Genomic DNA, 20,000 nt, shown 5'->3' on the forward strand with positions numbered 1-20,000 from the left:
CCGTGGTAAACCTACCTCGACCTGACCCAACCTGTCACATTACCCTGACCTCAGGTGAGCTGCTCCGTCACGGTGGCGGCTCACTCAAGGACTCACGTTTATGGCTTAGGGGGGGGGAGGTCAAAGGGCAGACCCGCCATTTAGAGTGTGATTAAGTGTGTGGGAAGAGGGAGGGAGGGAAGGTGTGAATGAATGGATATAAAGATAGGGAGAGAAGGCGTGTGCGAGTGATGTGTGTGTGTGTGTTTGTGTGTGTCTGTTCGTGTGTGTGTGTCTGTGTGCGCACAGAGAGAGAGAGAGAGAGAGAGAGAGAGAGAGAGAGAGAGAGAGAGAGAGAGAGAGAGAGAGAGAGAGAGAGAGAGAGAGAGAGAGAATGAGAAAGAAAAAGAGAGAGAGAGAGAGATACAGTGATTGAGGTAGATATAAATAAACAGAGGAGGAGGGGAGACATAAATAGACAAAGTGCAAAATGTCCCCCTATTTATGGTCGTTACAAGACCTGGGTCAAAGTCCGCCGTAAAGTACCAGGGTCAAGTAGCAAAGTAGCGGCTTGTGGTTGTTGTAAATCATGGTATTTGGTAGGAAAATATTTACAAGTGTTATTCTGTTTTTTGCTTCTCTATTTTGGGTTTACAAAGTGGGTTTCGTCTGGATGTTGTTTGCTTATGATTAGGAGAGAAAGTACGTGTGTGTGTGTGTGTGTGTGTGTGTGTGTGTGTGTGTGTGTGTGTGTGTGTGTGTGTGTGTGTGTGCGGGTGCGTGTGTAAATGTGTGTGCGTGTGCACGTGCGTGTGTAAACTTGCGTGTCCGTGTGCATGTGTAAATGTCTGCGTGCGTGTACATGTGTATGTGTGTGTGTGCGTGTGTCTTACAGTATACGCATGAGTTACACTATAAAACATCAACACACACTGACAGCGACGTCGGCGCAGTGCGCTGAATGCAGATGGAGCTGTGGTTCAAATTCCTCTGACGACCTTAAATATGTGCGAATTAAGGGTAAGGAGTGAGTCAGGATCTTAATATAAACTGTAAATAGCAATTCCACCTGGATGCCCGTATGACCTTTGACCTCCCCCTCCCCCTCCCCTCCTCCCCACCCACTTATGACCACTCCTTAAAAACATCCACAGACATTCCCATGCTAGTTTTGCAATCGACGCTTCAATAATAATATTAATAATAATATTAATTCCCCTTGATATTGCAAGGAAACTAATACGCGTTTGCACAATTCCGAACATTCCTTTGTCTCTTTCTCTCTCCCTCTCACTCATTCTCTGCCTCTCTTTCTCGCTCGCTCGTTTTCTTATTTTCTCTTTCCTTCTCTCTGTCTCTCTGTCCCTCTCTCGCTCGCTCGTTTTCTCTTTCCTTCCCTCTTTCTCTCTCTCTTTCTCGCTCGTTTTCTCATTTTCTCTTTCCTTCTCTCTTTCTCTCTCTCTCTATCCCTGTCTCCCGCCCCTCCTCTCTCTCTCTCTCTCTCTCTTTCTCGCTCGTTTTCTCATTTTCTCTTTCCTTCTCTCTCCCTCCCTCCTCCTCTCTCTCTCTCTCACTCTATCTCTCTCTCCCTCCCTCGTCGAGCTTGAAATTGGAACAGTGTTGAAGGGTTTTGAGATGATAGGGAAGAGCGAAAGAGGTCAAGGGAAAAGGGTGTGAGGGGAGTGAGAGGCTGAGTCTGTTGTGTCGGCCATTCTCCTTCCAATTTTCATCGAGTCTTTCATTTCGATATCGAGAAAAGGGATGTCCTTTATTTCTTTCTTTCTTTTTTGAGAGGGCGGGGGTGGGTGGTGTGTGTGTGTGGGGGGGGGGGAGGGGGGCGGGTATGTATGGCTCCTGTGCTTGTATTATCTTTCCTCTTGTGTCTCTTTCTTGGGGGGGGGGGGATTTATATCGTTGGGTTTCTTTCTTTTTAAGTTCGTTTGGTCTATTCTCTCTTTTTTTTTGTTTGTTTGTCTTTATTCGTTTTCTTCTCTCTGTCTCACTTTCATTCTCTCTCTCTCTCTCTCTCTCTCTCTCTCTCTTTGTCTCACTCCCACTCACTCTTACTCTCACTCTCATTCTCTCTCTCTCACTCTCATTCTCTCTCTCTCGCTCTCATTCTCTCTCTCTCTCTCTCTCTCTCTCTCTCTCTCTCTCTCTCTCTCTCTCTCTCTCTCTCTCTCTCTCCCACTCACTCTTACTCTCACTCCCACTCATTCTCTCTCTCTCTCTCTCTCTCTCTCTCTCTCTCTCTCTCTCTCTCTCTCTCTCACTATCACTCACTCTCTCTCTCTCCCACTCTTTCGCATAACCACACATACAAACATACCCTGCTCTCTACTCCCTCTGAGCTCCACTCTTATAAACTCCAAAAACGTGACTCACCTATTTGTCCTAACTCGTTGGGTGTTGCTGGCACTCGTATTCTGGGTGTACACATACACTATTTCTATGTGTGTATTCCTATGTGTGTTTCCATGTTATTATGTGTGTGGGTTATGTTGTGCTTGTGGTATTATGTGTGTATTCTGTGTATACATATTTCTATGTGTGTGTGTGTGTGTGTGTGTGTGTGTGTGTGTGTGTGTGTGTGTGTGTGTGTGTGTGTGTGTGTGTGTGTGTGTGTGTGTGTGTGTGTGTGTGTGTGTGTGTGTGTGTGTGTCTGTGTGTGTGTGTGTGTGCATGCGTTTAGTTAAACACGTGGGTGTACGTACGTGTATATGCACATGTATATCCATCTTATGCTGATATCTGTTTGAATACAGCTTATGCTAATGACCACTTTCAAATTGCAAATGATATCTGCGGATCACTCAATTGCTAAATTCATCTTTCTTCACCAGATTGCTAAATCTAACAAGGAAGTGGCGAAGACGTGTGTTGGGCGGAGAGGGGGGAGGGGGGAGGTGTGAGGTTGGGGGTGGGGAGGGGGGGAGGGGGTCATATCAGTCATGTCACGAGCCGTATTACATTCTCTGTACATGTGGTTGTTTCTTGTGGTATGATTTTGTCTCTTTACGGTGTTGGGTTTGTCGCCTTTCTCTATGTTCTCTATGCAGGTGTATGTATGTGTTAGTATGTTGTGTTATGTTGTACCTAAGTTTGTTATTTTTCTTTCCCGTAGCTTAACCTCCTCCTGCCTTTCTCTATGTTCTCTATGCAGGTGTATGTATGTGTTAGTATGTTGTGTTATGTTATACCTAAGTTTGTTATTTTTCTTTCCCGTAGCTTAACCTCCTCCTAAACACGTGGTTCACTTCCTTATTTCTGAACCTCCTGCCGACAGTAACTCACTATACTGAACCTGCTTGCCTTCGATGGGGTAAGGATGAGCCAAGAGAGGGGAGAGAGAGAGAGAGAGAGAGAGAGAGAGAGAGAGAGAGAGAGAGAGAGAGAGAGAGAGAGAGAGAGAGAGAGAGAGAGAGCGGGAGGGTATGGAGGGAGGAAGGGAGGAAGGTAGGAAGAGGGAATGAGAAGATGGATGGGAGGGGGAGGGTATGGAGGGAAGAAGAGGATGGATGGAAGGGGGAGGGTAAGAAGAGGGAAGAAGAGGATGGGAAGAGGGGAGAGGAGAATGGATGGGAGGGGGAGGGTATGGAGGGAAGAAGAGGATGGATGGGAGGGGGAGGGTATGGAGGGAGGAGGAGGGTAGGAAGAGGGGAGAAGAGGATGGATGGGAGGGGGAGGGTATGGAGGGAGGAGGAGGGTAGGAAGAGGGGAGAAGAGGATGGATGGGAGGGGGAGGGTATGGAGGGAGGAGGATAGGAAGAGGGGAGAAGAGGATGGATGGGAGTGAGGGATGGGAGTGAGGGAGGTCATGGAGGGACGAGGTAAGGAAGAGGGGCGAGGGAGAGAAGAGAAGAAGGGTACAGAGGGAAGAGGGGCGAGGGAGAGAAGAGAAGGAGGGACGAGGCAAGGAAGAGGGGCAAGGGAGAGAAGAGAAGAAGGGTACGGAGGGGAGAGGGAGAGGGTATAAAAGGGTGAAGGAGGGAAGAGGGGCGAGGGAGAGAAGAGAAGAAGGGTACAGAGGGAAGAGGGGGAGGGTACGGAAGGGTGAGGGAGGGAAGAAGGCTAGACCCTTGCTAATGAACGACCCTCGACGTGTAATGACGCCATTTCGTTTGGCTTCGTCCTGCAACTCTGATGGGAAAGTAAGCTCTTCGCTCAAGCGGAATTTGTGTGTGTGTGTGTGTGTGTGTGCTTGTGAGTGTTTGTGAATTTTTAGCGTGCGTATGTGTTCTGCGTGCTGTGTTGTGTGTGTGTGTGGGGGGGGGGGGGGTCTGTATGTGTGTGTGTGTGTGTGTGTGTGTGTGTGTGTGTGTGTGTGTGTGTGTGTGTGTGTGTGTGTGCTCGTTTGTGTGTATGTGTGTGTTTGTGATTTTTTAGTGTGCGTATGTGTTCTGTGTGCTGTGCTGTGTGTGCCTGTGTGTGTGTGTGGGGGGGGGGATCTGTATGTGTGTGTGTGTGTTTATTTTTATTTTGGTGTGTATATGTGATCTGTCTACCGTATGTATCTTGCATATATAAACACACACACCTTAGTTTTTTTTATCTCAATGATTAGATTACATAGGCATACCCACACGTAAACCTAATCACAACAACGTACCTACCGACATCTGACATAGCACTATCATCCCTCCAATTACCCTCAACTTCCCCCCCCCACCCCCTCCCCCTCTTGTACCCTTTTCCCTCCTAGGAGCATTTCCTCACCACTCACTGCCAGGACATGAACCCCCGAGAGCATGGTGCCACGGGGCTGGGGCTGGGGCTGACTGACTGACACCGAACAAGGATTCGTGACTGACACCGTATTGTGAGGATCATGTCGAGATGATTCGAGACAGTGGCCTGCCAGTGGAGCTTCACCGTTGGCTTTGGCTTCGAGGTCGGCTCAGGGTGCGTGCGTGATTCTCGGGCACTTGTGTGGGTCTGTGGGTGGGTGTTGGGTAGGGGTGGGGTGGGGGGGTTGGTGGGGGGGGTGGGTGGTCTGTGTTTGTGTGTGTGGGGGGGGGGGGGGGGGTCTGTGTGTGTGGGGGGGGGGTCTGTATATATGTATATATGTATATATGTATATATATATATACATATATATATATATATATATATATATGCATATATATGTATGTATATATATATATACATATATACATATATATATGTATGCATATATATGTATATAAATTATATATATATATATATATACTATATATATATTATATATATATATATATATATATATATATATATATATGTATATATATATATACATACATATATATATATATATATATATATATATATATATATATATATATATATATATATATATATATATGAAGAAGAAGACAGGACAACAGGTGGACAAAAAGAACAACAGAATAGGTAATACACGACACAAAGAGACCCAGAGCAAGACCAACGACCAGATGGCGGGATGAAATAGCTAACTTTGCAGGAGTAAACTGGAATCAGAGGACACAAGACCGGAATGACTGGAAAAGATTGAGAGAGGCCTACGTCCTGCAGTGGAGTGATACAGGCTGATGGTGATGATGATGATATATTTATATATATATATATATATATATATATATATATATATATATATATATACATAAGTATATTTATAAAAGCTACCATTACTTAATAAAAAAACAAAAATCAGAAACATCCTTCGTCAAACACTAATCCACAGACACCATCACAATCTCCCAAATTCACTCACAAACACAAACACAAACACAAACACACACGCACAAAATGCACCTATTTTCCCTCTTGCTCTTCCGGAGGAACGCCTATCATCCAATACAAGTTGGATTGCAAGACACTAACGACATTGTAATCATTGTTATGATGAAGACCCCAATCGCTTATAAATTCCCATCTTCTGATCACAACTTTATTTTGTTTTCGTCTTTTTTCTTTCTTTAATAATGAAATGATGAGGAATCATTGAGACGGGTAACAAGAACGGAGAATGGTCATTATCGGAATAAAACTTTTATGAAAGCTAGATAGTATTATTAATACTAATCAACAATGAAGAAATAACATTGTCAGAAACTTTAATAAGTATGATATATGTAATATACATACAAACATAGATACATATATGGGTATGTAAGTGTGTACGTACAAGTAAGTATACATACATGCATACATACATGGGTACGCACTCACACGCACACACATAAAAATATATGTGTGCGTGTGTGTGTGTATATGTATGTATGTATGTATATATACATATTTCTTTAGGCGCGCGTGTGTGTGCGGTATATCTTAGCATATATATCTGCAAATATGCACATACGTACACCAATGCACCACTATGTAGCAGTAATAGCTGACGTGCTCTGCCTATAATAAGTGGGTGATTTATCCAAAAATATCCAGAAACAGGAACGCTGAGAGTCAGTGCTCCATTACACAATACTTATATCCTCCTCCTCCTCCTCCCTTCTTAATCTCCTCCTCCTCTTCCCTTCTTAATCTCCTCCTCTTCCCTTATTCTCCTCCTCCTCCTCCCTTCTTAATCTCCTCCTCTCTTCCCTTGGCATTATTTCCTTAAAGAATAACTGCAGAATATCAGATTTTTTTTGTGTGTGATTTAGGACTTCGACGTAAGACTAAAAAGCTATCTTTATGTAAAAGATAATAGTTTCATTTGTATGTCCATGCCTTGTGGATGAAAATAGGTAATAGGAAAATGCGAAATCGAATCGCCCAGTAATCTTTCTATCATTATTTCGTAGTAATCATTTTCTTATTTGCGTCGTCTGTTCTTGTAAACGGATTTATCCATGACGAATTTGCTAGAATTCTTGGACGAGGGGTGGGCGTGGGCGGGGGGGATACCACAGAATGTCGAGTATCCTTTGCGGCAAATCTTGACAAAATAGGCACGGTAATTTTCCCTTGCTTTTCCTTCTTTTTCATGCTGTAATTTCGCTCTCTGTGTTGTCTTCTTCCGTCTATTCGTCTCTCTCTCTCTATCTATCTCTGTTCGCTATCTTTCGTCATTAGACATTTCCGTATCTTCACTTTTCCTCATTTATTTTTGTTTATCTCTTTTACCACCGTCCATCCCTTAACACTTTATCATTTTATCTTTATTTCCTTCTCTCAATCTCCCTCTCCACCAAACTCACTCGCTCACTCTCACTTTTTTTTTCTCTCTCTCTCTGTATGTAATCACCTGTCTCAATAAACTCGTCAAAGTCAAAAAAAAGTCTCTCTCTCTCTCACTTTCTCTCTTTCTCTATCTCTCTCTCTGTCTGTCTGTCTCTCTCTCTCTCACTTTCTTTCTTTCTCTATCTCTCTCTCTCTCTGTCTGTCTCTCTCTCTCTCACTTTCTTTCTTTCTCTATCTCTCTCTCTGTCTGTCTCTCTCTCTCTCACTTTCTTTCTTTCTCTATCTCTCTCTCTGTCTGTCTCTCTCTCTCTCACTTTCTTTCTTTCTCTATCTCTCTCTCTGTCTGTCTGTCTCTCTCTCTCTCACTTTCTTTCTTTCTCTATCTCTCTCTCTCTCTGTCTGTCTGTCTCTCTCTCTCTCACTTTCTTTCTTTCTCTATCTCTCTCTCTGTCTGTCTGTCTGTCTCTCTCTCCCTCTACCTATCATCTACCCCTTTTCTTATCTCTTAAATCTCCCTCCTTCTTCCTATCTTTCCCTACCGTCTCGTCCGTCCTTCAACCACCTTCCTACCCCCCCCCATACCCACCCCCATTCACCCCTTCCCCCTCCCCCCCAACCCCCCCTTCTCGGTCAGGTCGCCTCTGGGCAGGTATTCGACCATCTGTCGCTAAGACTTCTATGGAATTTACTCCCTAATGCGTCTTTGTTTGTTTGTTTGTTTTGTTTTGTTTTTCCCCTATCCCCAACTTTGTTTTTTCTTTTGTTTTGTTGTTAGATAATTCAGATGTATAAACACTTCTTATTTTGGATGACGTTCCTCTTACAGGCATTATTTAAATATATATATACATATATATATAAATATATATGTATATATATATACATATATATATTTAGGGGGGATGGCGTTCAAATAGGTAAAATCCCACACAAAGAGATACGAAACCACAATCAAACATTACGTAAGACGAAAGGAAATTAAAAACAAAACAAAAACAGGAAGAGCTATTGGATCTGAAACTGGATCACACATTCACAATAAAATCCAAAGTCGGGAAATCGCAGAACCTGAGGCGCCGAACAACCTGGCCAACTCCAGCTTTAAAGTCCACAATCCTTCACTCTTCCATCTCTCTCTCTCTCTTTCTCTCTCTGTCTCTCTTTCTCTGTCTCTCTCTCTCTCTCTTTCTCTCTCATTCTCGCTCCCTCCCTCCTTCTCTCTCTCTTTCTGTCTCTATCTCTCTCTCTTTCTCTTTCTCTCTCTCCCTCTCTTTCACTCTATCTTTCTTTCTTTCTCTCTCTCTCTCTCTCTCAAGAGATACATCGATATCATCTGTGTGTGCTGTGCTCATAAGGCCACTAGTGATGGCACTGACTGATAACTGGTGACAGGGAGAATGCGGGAGGGAGGTAAGGGTAGGGGAAGGAGCTGGAGATAATGGGGGGAAGGGGAGGGGGAGGGGAAGGAGCTGGGGGTAAGGGGGAGTAGTTCGGAGGTAAGGGGGAGGGGGGAGGGGGGAAATAGCGGGGGGTAAGGGGGAGGAGTTCGGAGGGGTTCTCGTATGAAGGAAAGGGTTAGAGGAAAAGGAGATAATGAAAAGAAACGAAGTATTATAGGAATAACCCTTGGATGAGAGGAAACAAATCACAAAGGAGGAATAACAGTTATAAATAAATAAAAAAAGACAATAATACCGATAAAGATTACAGCACTAATAATGAAAAAATATAACCATCAGCATTTCGTTCTAATTCAAATGAATTTCTTGCGAATATCACCGCCATTCAACACCCTTCCAAGAACGGGCAAAGACATCTTCCCTTTTATACGTAACCCCAACTTCCCCTCCGCCATCTCTTTTTCCTTTTCCCCTTTTTCTTTTCCTTCTCTCTCATGCACTCTTCCCATGACTTTCCTCCCGGTGGCCATAAAGAATGTAAGAGAAACAAACAGCACAGTTGAGTTGAGGAACTCTTGCCCTACGAGGACCTGGCGGAAGGTTCTCTCATACTTGAGGAACTCCTAAGATGCTGGGACTATTTCGGAAGCACACATGCAGCTATAACGCACACTGTTACGAGGTGTTGCAAAATAGTTTAGGGGGAAGATGGGGAGAGAGAGAGAGAGAGAGAGAGAGAGAGAGAGAGAGAGAGAGAGAGAGAGAGAGGGAGATGGAGAGAGAGAGAGGAACGAGGGAGGAATAGCGTAAGGGGACTTAGAAACAGAAAGAGAGGGAGGGAGAGGGAGAGTGAGGGAGAGGGGGTGAGAGGGAGGGAGGGAGAGAGAGGGAGGAAGAGAGAGAGAGGAGAGAGAGAGAGAGAGGGGGGGGGAGGGCAGGGAGGGAGAGGGAGAGAGAGAGAGAGAGAATAAAAGGGGGGCTCAGTGCGAGAGAAAGAGACATTCACATACCGAGAGAGAAACGAAGAAAGTAAGACAAACAAAAAAAGGAAAGAGAGAGAAATGAAAACAGAGAAAGAAAGGGAGAGGAAGGGAAGGGGAGAGATTAAGAAAGAAAATAATGGATAGAGAGAGATAGATAGAGAGCGAGAGAGAGAAAGATAATTCAGAGGAAGCCCATCCGGTGATTACAAAGAGCATACGACTCTTTTACCACACTGTCACCCTCACCACAGCTTCCAGCCTTTCTCCATGTAAGTTCTTGAATCTTTCTCGACAACATAAACACATACGAACTTCTTTTTCTCATATATAACTCTTTCGACTGAAGACATTTCATTATATCTTCTCTCTCTCCTCTCTCTCTCTCTTTCCTCTTTCAACTCTAAGACTCCGAGGAAGAGGTGTATGAACTAGACACATTTTTTTCCCCCAAAATACTTTCTTTCCTTCTTCTTTCTTGAATGTGTATATATATTTTTTTCGACGATTAATGAAGCAATCATGATGTGCCGGATCCTTCCTATTTCTTTATATTTATCTTTTTTTCTTCTAAACATCAATCTTCGTATACGATTTGGAGATACACAATGCGGAAGAGTGTTCTTTTTGTCTTTCTTTCAAAATTTTATGAAAGCTTTTTTTTTTTATTATTTATAACACAAAACTGACTTTTTTTTTAGAAAGCCATTATCTTTCACGTTTATTTTTTCTTCGATGTCTTTTTGTTGACGATAGTTTCTATAAAAAAAATATAAAAATCTGTTTTTTCTTTCATCTTTTTCTCATATTTGTACGTTCGTATGTCAGTATGTATTTGTATATAACTGGCTCTCAATATCGGTTATATAATCTAACATCCCAAAATAACACATGCAAAGACGCCCTTGTATATTTGCATGATGAAAGGAGAGATGTCACAACGCACCATCCCCCCCCCCCCCAAAAAAAAAAAAAAAAAAAAAAAAAAAAAAAACGTATATATCTAAACCACATACACACCTGCCCTTCACCATAAACATCAATATACCTCATCGAACGCTCCTTCAAAACCAAAATGGTCTCATCACAACAAATGCTCTAAGCGTCTATGAAGTCCCCACCCCCTCTCCATCCCACACCACCCTCCCCTCCCTTCTCCCCCTCCTCCCCCCACCACCCTCCTCGGCGTTCAAAACTACCATCATCAAATTGCACTAAGTGAACACAGCGGCGTTAAGTGATCATTTGTACCGAGGGAGTGGCGTGAGTGAGTGAGTGAGGACTTGAACTACTTAAAGATGCCCGGTCTAATTATACGTTATCTCTTTCGGGTCTCTACTTTCTTCCATTTCTCGTCTAATTTCTTTAATCTTTCTATTACTGTATCAACTCCTTCGATCTATGCTTCTTTCTCTTCTCGTTTATGCGGTTTCTTTTATTTTATCCTGGCAACCTCTTTCTTTCCTTTTATCCCGGCAACCTCTCTCTTTCCTTTTATCCCAGCAACCTCTCTCTTTTCTTTGTTTCGTCAACTTCTTTATTTCCTTCGTTCTTATCAACTTTGTTTTCTCTATTCCACAAACCTCTTTCTTTCCTTAATTCCATCTCCATTCTTTATCTTATTTCATAAACCTCTATTTCCTTTATTCATCATCGTCTTCGGTCTCTGCTTCCTTCTCTTCTCGCCTCATCTCATTTTACTTTTTTTTCCCTTTTATCAGGTTATTCGTTAATGCCCGTAGCTTAAATCACAAATAAGTTTTAGATCATCCATTGTTCTACGGAAATCGCGATTTCCAGAACATATTCTGAGGAAGGAATAGAGGAAGAGGAGGTAGACGAGGAGGAGGAGGAGGAGGAGGTGGAGTGAGAGAAGGAGGGGTAGGATGAGGTGAAGGAAGAAGAAGAAGAAGGGGAGGAAAATTAGGAGTTAGAAGAATTGAGAGCGGGAACTGGTAATAATAAAAGAAGGAAAGTCAGAAGAATAGACGGAGCGAAGTTGGGAATATAAAGAGAAAGAGGGAAGGAGGTGGAGAGGAGTAAGGGCAGGGTAAAAAGAGTAGGCAGAGCTGTTGGAGAAGACGAAGGAGTGAAAGCAGATGGGGAGGTCGTGGGAAGGTGAATTCGGGAAGAGAAAGAGGTGAAGGAAAGGGAAGAGCAAAACAATAAGAGAGAGAATATCACACACACACACACATATATGTATATATACGTCTCACTAATCCACTGCATGGGCTAAATAACTACGCCGTAACGACTCTCTCAATATCTTTTCACCACAATCTTAAAAAAACACCAATTTCCCGACTTCCATAATGTCGTATACGTTGTATAACGTGTATATACACAGAATGAGTCTTCATTTTCATTTCATCATTCGTACATATAGGTACATATTAACCATTTAATACTTAGGGATGGGATCGAGAGCACGACTAGCATTACTGATCTTCAGTCGTCTTACCATACAAAATCCTCTACGTCATTGGCTTTACTGCACTACAAATAGGCAAGATCAATAAAAACAATCCAAAGGTTCAGGGGGAAGATACAACGGAATCCTCTCTGCCACCCTTCTTCCTCTTCTTCCTCCTCTTCCTCCCCCTCGGTCTTATTCCTCTCTCCTACTCTCTTCTTCTTCTTCCATCTTTTCTCTTGGATTTCATGGCATCTTCCTCCTTTCCTTCTTTCGCCCCCTTGTCTTTTCTTTTATTCATTTTTCCTCCCCCTATCTCTTCTCTTTCCTTTCTCCCTGATTCTCATACTCTACGTTTTTCCACTTCCCTTCCTCCTTCTCCTCTATGGCCTCACTCATACCTTCTTTTCCCTCTCCCTTTCTCCCTTTCCTTACACTTTTCATCTCCCCCTTTAGTCCTTCATACCTCTATTTCCTTCCTCCTTCACCTCCCAAACCGTCCTTCATATCTTCTCTCGCCTCTTCTTTTCCCTTATCCCTCGTACCTTCCTCCCCTCCTCCCCTTTCGTCCCTCATACCTCCATTTCACTTCCTCCTTCCCCACTGATTCCCTTCCTCATACCTTTCTCCCCTCCCTACCTCTCCTCCTCCACTTATCCTCTACTCCCTACCTCCCATCCTCTCATACCCCTCCCTCCTCCTCCTCTTCCCCTTAACACCCCCTACCTACCTCCCACCTCCCCACCCGGTCCTCCATCACCTCTCACCCCCTACCTCCCACCTCCCCACCCACCCAGTCCTCCATCACCTCTCTTACCCCCTACCTCCCACCTCCTCCTCCTCCTCCTCCTCCTCCTCCCCCTCCCCCTAGTCAAACCCAAAGAGCCACTTGAACACATGGAATCGACTAGGATCACGTCACGTCAGCCACTCCTTAATTGGCTTGACATTCTATCTCCCTAATGACTCATTAACCAACACGCCCGCGCGCTCCTCTTGTCCGCCAATGCGCTTTCAAGATTTATGCTCATCTCATCTCGAGCCCCATGCTTGCCCTGGTGTTGTCTGAAATAGCAAGGTGATGAGGGAGGGAGGGAAGGGAGGGAGGGAGGAAAAAGGAGGGGTGGAAGGGATGGGAGGGAGGGGATGGGAGGGGAAAGGGAAGGGGAGGGGATGAGGGGTGGGAGGGAAAGGGGAGAGGGGGCGAGGAGGGGTGGGAGGGAAAGAGATGGGGAGGAGGAGGGGAAAGGGATGGGGAGGAGGAGGGGAAAGGGATGAGGAGGAGGGAAAGGGAAGGGAAGGGGAACGAGGAAAGGTTGGGAGGGGAAGGAATGGGGGAGGGGAGGATGGGAATGGGATGGAGAGGAGAGGAGGGGGGGGGGAAGGAGAAATGGATGATGAGGAGGAGGAGGGGAAAGGGATGGGGAAGAGGAAAGGAGGGGGGGGGAAGGGTGAGAAGGGGAAAGGATGAGGGTGAGGGGGGGGGGCTAGGAGAGAGAGAGACGCGCAATGCAATCGCGTGCACTCATTCCCCATTGTCTATCCTAGCAACACCAGCGCTCTCTGCATGATTCTCTCTGCATGATTCGTGTCAAGGTCAGTCATTTATCTAATGCAATTGAACGACGGCAATTTAGCAATGATGACTAGACCTGCTTTCCAAATGTCTCTTGAACTTCATCGCATTTAACTATCGGATGCAGACGTACGTCTTTCAAAACAGGATGGTCGTTTTTGATAAGGCGAGCGAGTCTGAGCACGAGCGGATTCGTGTGAGTGCGCTTGTGTGTGTTATGCCATACATACGCAAATAGTCACACACACACATATATATATGTGTGTGTGTGTGTGTGTATGTGTGTGTGTATGTATATATGTATGTATGTATGTATGTATGAATGTATGTATGTGTTTGTGTGTGTGTGTGTGTGTGTGTGTGTGTGTGTGTGTGTGTGTGTGTGTGTGTGTGTGTGTGTGTGTGTGTGTACATTTACTTACATGCGAGTACATATTTATGCAGATTTGATTACTTTCGTGACCATGATTGGTGTGTGTGTGTGTGTGTGTGTGTGGGGGGGGTGGGGGGTGGGAGTTACACGTGAGTCGGATGAGGTCACCGCACTGAATATTTTTGTTTCCCCGCAATCACACTTCTTTCCCGGCGGAATTGCTTCACCCAAACCCGTTTCGCAGAAAGGGAAAGGGGTGGGGGGAGGGGGAGGGGAGAAGCAGACAAGAAGGAAGATGGAGGGCGTGGAAGGAGGAGTAAAGGAGATACATAGAGAGTACGAAAAGAGGAGAACAAAAATACGAAAGTAGAGAGAAGAACAGAATAAGAATGAGGATAGTAATGAAAGACCATAAAAAAAATAATAATAAATTAAAAAGTACACACAAAAATTAAACCGAAGGAAAAGGTTATTTCTCTTCCTCATTTCCATACCCGGCATTATATACACAAAGCCATACCCCTTCACTCTCCCACACCCTAGCATGGCACGTTCGTCCAGAGTGAAGGGCCCCGGCAGGTGTGTCACGCCCTTCCTCTTCTCCTGGCAGAGGTCCTTGTCGCGCTGTCATATTTGTCTGGGCAAAGTCCTTAACCTATCGTCAGGCCATCAGTGTTGTATAAATAATCACAGTGTTATGTAAATAATACCAGCGCTGTATAAATAGTGTCCCTTTATATTTATGTTGATAGTATAATTGCATAAATATATATTCACTATTTCATTTTCGCCTGTATTATTTTTCTGCTCTTCCTTTTTTGTAGATTTTATCTCATTTCTCTTTCTTGGTCTTTTTCTCGTTTCATCATCTCCCTCTTTATCAGTCTCGGTCTAACTCTGTCTCATTTTCCTCTCTCTTTTTTCCCACTCTCTCTCTCTTTCCTTTCTCCCTGATTCTCATATTCTACGTTTTTCCACTTCCCTTCCTCCTTCCCCTCTATGCCCTCACTCAAACCTTCTTTTCCCTCTCCCTTTCTCCCTCCTCTCTCTCTCCCCTCTCTCCCTCTCTTTCACTTAACCTCAATTCTACCCATTTCTTCATCTCCCCGCCAACCCCTCCCCCTTTTCTCTCTCTCATAATTCCCTTTTTCATATTTTCTCACGTCCAAGATACCATCTCATCTCCTGACATAATGCATATACACGCACCATCAGATCCTGTGTTTAACATGCGAGCCGAAATAACAGGTTTACAAGAAAAGAAAAGAAAATACATGACAGTTACATAAACATCTTCGATTTATAATTCTTCCATAAAAGCGTTAAAATGACAAAAATAAAGAGAGAGATTTTGATACTATAGGTATAGGGTTCTAAAATGTCATCAGCATTTTCCCCCAACTCTTCCTTTTACTAGTACTCTCTCTCACCCTTTCTCTCTCTCTCTCTCTCTCTCTCTCTCTCTCTCTCTCTCTCTCTCTCTCTCTCTCTCTCTCTCTCTTGCACGACCGGATATATGACTATGCAAGGAACTATGCCTTCAAGAATGTTTATAGTTTTTATAAATGTTTTTTTTGAGACAAGGAAAATACTGTTATAAGCAAGAGTGAGTGAGTCAGAGCGAGAGAGGGAAATGACTGGGATGACTGGAGGAGAGGAAGGTATAGGGATGGATGGATGGATGAATGAAGGGGGAGGGAGGGAGATGGAGAGGAAGGTAGAGGGATGCACAGATGAAGGGGGAGAGAGGGAGGGAGGGAGATGGAGAGGAAGGTAAAGGGATGGACAGATGAAGGGGGAGAGAGGGAGGGAGATGGAGATTAAGGGGGAGGGGGGAGAAAGATAGAGAGAAAGAGAGGAGTAAAGGAGATATGGAAAGAAGGAAGAGAGGATGAAGGAGAGAGCAAAAGGGCAAAGTGAGAATGAGAGAGAGAGAGAGTCGCCTAAAAATATAATATAAACACACGCCCTCACGAGTAGGATGCCTTAGCATGCGTCCCGAGCGTCAATTAAGGACGTGAACCCAGGATTTAAACATAAATTATATTTACCACAATATAATGTTAACGATATATATAATTTTTTTTTCAAGTATCGTTCAATGGATGGATATTCATACATGCATTATTTCGGCCACAATGAACTTAGATGTAAGCAATGGAAAATGTATACGATTGTTATGCCTCTGTGTCTCATTCTGATTGCATGCTTCTTCGTCACTCCAATAACCAATATTCAAAACTGTGGATATAAATTAATCATTTTTCTTTTTAACATTAAAAAGAAAACATTAATACTTACATATATTCCATTTATTTCACACACTTACACACAAGCGTATACATTATATAAATACATATGTGTGTACACATACATATACATATATATACATATACACCCATACACACACACATATATATGTTTTATATATATATATATATATATATATACACATTATATATACACACACTATGTATATATATGTATATATATACATATATATATATATATATATATATATATAATTTTATATATATTATATTTATATATATAATGTATGTATATATATATGTGGTATTATATATATATATACATACATTTTATATGTATATGTATGTATATGTATATATATATATATATATATATATATATATATATATATATATATATATATATATATACACAAGCACACACACACACACACATATAAGTACACAAATAAACCATAAGCCTATATAAAGAACCCCAAAGTAATCAAATGCACCAAAACGGCCTGAAACGAAAAGTCCACGGGCAGTCACGCAGAATTCCTAAAAGAGAGGAAAGTGACGGACGGGTATAGGCAAACGGACACCAGATTTAAAATCGATAAAAACTTTATTATTCCTCTACAACGTACATCTGTCGCACTCCCCTCCCCTTCTCCCTCTCTACCCTCCACTCCTCTCCACCCCTCTCGACCCTCCACCCCCTTCCTCCTCCCTCCCTCTCTACCCTCCACCCCCTCCTTCCTCCCTCTCTACCCTCCACCCCCCACCCTCTCACCCCCCTACCCCCCTTCTCCCCCCCACCCCTCCCCTCCCTCTCTACCCTTCCCCCCCCTCTCTACCCTCCCCCCCCCCCTTCCTCCCTCCCTCTCTACCCTCCACCCCCACCCTCTCTACCCTCCACCCCCACCCTCTCTACCCTCCACTCCCCACCCCTACCCCCCTCGTATCCGTCCACAGTTCAAAACTTTTAATAAAATCAACGGAAAGGATTGAGTGGAATGGAGGAGGGAAAGGCACGCAAATGCCTAACCTAAATTACAAATCTTAATGGAGGATGACGAGAGAGTCTGTGTTATGTTCTTTTCATGACATCCATGTATTACTAATAATAATATATTCATCAAGATTATTACTAATAATATTACTAATACACGTCTCTATGTATTACTCTTTTCAGTAATATCGCCCTTGTTATCTTCCGTTTAACGATTTTGGTATCTTTATAACTAACGGTTATATAATCATCACTGTTATTATTATTGTTATCGGTGATCATAATAATTATCACAGCCGTCATTTATATTTGTCATTGTCATAACCATCATTACTATCATAGCAAATGTAATATCGTTAATACCACTGTCGTTAGTGATGCCTGTAACAATACTCTCACATACAATGTAACACCACTACCCTTATCGTTATCATCAGTGAAAAACTGATCTGATAAGGGTTCCATTAACAGTCAATTTATAAAGTACAGTAACAACGAGCTTCTCAAAACAAAAAACAAAACAAAAAATACTAATAAAACATCAATATAAGAAAACCCAGATTCATATATCCACAATTGAACTTCAATATCTGAAATCCTTTTTACGTAACGTGAAGTTCCAATGAATTCCCATTGCATAAGCTATTTACACCCACTCCACAATCGACCTCAAAGTACCCACATAACCACATCGAGTATGTTTGTCTGCTCGAAATTCCCGGAGGAAGAAATGGCTCTTACTGAATCACACACATTCAGACATTGCTGCTATTCAAGCACTGATTGCAAAGTTCTTGCATGAATCATGAATCCGCAGTGAAGGAGAGCCAGTGTGTCGTATATACACGTCAATTCTTGTGTATCTTCTTCGTATTCTTATTCTTCTTCGTCTGGCTTTTTTTTTCTTTTCAGTCTATATGACATTATCATCTAGCTGGCACCTCAGGCACCACTACTACCTTCGATGTGTTCGAATTATTCATACATGTTTTCGCAAGGAGCGATGGATGCCATTGAATTCCATTTTGCGTCACCGCCGTCAAATATTTACGTCTATGCCTTCCACTCGCTTCGTAGCAAAAGGCATAGTCTAAAAAATGCCTCTCTGCCTCTCTCTCTCTCTCTCTCTCTCATTCTCTCGGTTCCTTTCTTTTTTTCTCTCTCTTTCTCTCCTTTCCTCTTTCCTTCTCTCTCTCTCTCTCTCTCTCTCTCTCTCTCTCTCTCTCTCTCTCTCTCTCTCTCTCTCTCTCTCTCTCTCTCTCTCTCTCTCTCTCTCTCTCTCCCTCTCTCTCTCTCTTCTGATAGGCGAGTCCTTTTAAGTCGCATAAGACGATAGAATTCGCTCGGGACCTTCCGGTGTGACGTGGATCTAGTAATCACATTCATTTTCTCTTCCGCGTTAGAACGATAACCAATGATAAAACACACACACACACACACAGTCGACTCGGGCGCTGCTGTTGTGTTGAGGCTTCGTCTCGTTCGTCCTGTCTTGTGCATGATACTATGACCTTCCTTCCTTCCTTCCTCCCTCCCTCGCCGTGCCTGACGCCGACTTGTAACATTCAGGACTCGATTCTTGCTCGATTCGTAACCGTAATTCTGTTTGAGTTTTTCATGTCGTTGGTCACATGATGAGATATCGAATACATTCTTTAGTTATTACGAAGGTCACACATCGAAAACTCGCGGACAATAGTAACATAGTTGTCACTGGATCATTCATTATGCATTCAATCACCCCCCCCCCTTTAAAAAAATAATAATAATAATAAAAAATACAACTTCTGGAACGCTTGACCCAGACCTCGAGACACGCAGAGACAGACAGACACACACACACTCCGTCGTGCCTTGGACGATTATAAAAATCTTGGCCTCAGGCTAAAGTAGAGCGGGCAGGCCAGGCGAACCAAACCGCATGTCGAAAGCCAGGAGGAAAATGTAAACAAGGTGAAGAGGGCAAGATACCCCCATGTCTTCTTCTTCTTCTCCATGCCCGTCCCTCACCCCCCTTCTCTCTCTCTCTCTCTCTCTGCTTAATGCGGCGTGACATTCCTTCAGGTACAAGCCCCCTCCAGCACTCACTCCCTCGTTACTTTTACCGCGCCCATTTATTTAAATCCTTCTAGAATCCCACAATGGGGGTGTGTTTACATAACACTGCGGCCCCTACGTTCCTGATATGTTGTGGGTTAAGCCTTGATATTTCTATATTTCCTTTATTTGTCTCTTCGTGGACAGAGGATAAGCGCCAGATCTAGGGGGGGAAAGGGGGAAGGGGCGGGAGAAAAGGCGGCGACGATCCCCCGAGGTAAGATAGGGGTACCTTGACCACCACCGGGTTACGACCCAAGGTGAAGTCCAAGGAGGAAGTAATGCCAAGAATGATGTCCCCCCCCCCCAAGCCGCGCCCGCGCTGAGCTCCTCCTCCTCCTCCTCCTCGCCCTGCTAAAATTTGTAAAATAACCGAGGGTACACACCCCGCCTTGAAAAGAAAAAAAAAGGCATTGAATGGAGCGGCGACCGGGGGGACGGGGCACTGGGGTATATATGCATGCGGTGGTTCTGCCTCAGGACCGTTAGCCGCTACCAACCAACTCTACCGTTGCTACCATTACCTGGCCCTCCTCCTCCTCCTCCTCCTCCTTCGACCTCCCTACCTCCTCTCCCTCTCCTCTCCTCTCCTCTCCCCTCCTCTCCTCGCCCTGAACCTCAGCTGCTACCACTCCTACCTGGAACTCTTCAATGTTCGTTAAACGTTGAGATTCACACGGATCTCACACCACACACACGAACGGCTGTAGGATGTGTGTATGTGTGTATTTTCGTAAGTCCTATCAGCCGTCGCGATAAAAGTGTCCGTCCT

General features: G+C 43.8%; 1 protein-coding gene across 1 annotated transcript in view; it reads right to left on the reverse strand.

The window, feature by feature from the left end:
- sigmar (Tumor necrosis factor alpha-induced protein 8-like protein sigmar) overlaps nucleotides 1–20,000 on the reverse strand; it is a gene marked incomplete in the record, with an annotated part of 50,372 nt that overhangs the window by 29,961 nt on the left and 411 nt on the right.

The sequence above is a fragment of the Penaeus japonicus genome, unplaced genomic scaffold, assembly GCF_977035675.1.
Source record: "Penaeus japonicus unplaced genomic scaffold, GWHDUDI00000001_assembly GWHDUDI00000006, whole genome shotgun sequence".
NCBI classification, from domain to species: domain Eukaryota; kingdom Metazoa; phylum Arthropoda; class Malacostraca; order Decapoda; family Penaeidae; genus Penaeus; species Penaeus japonicus.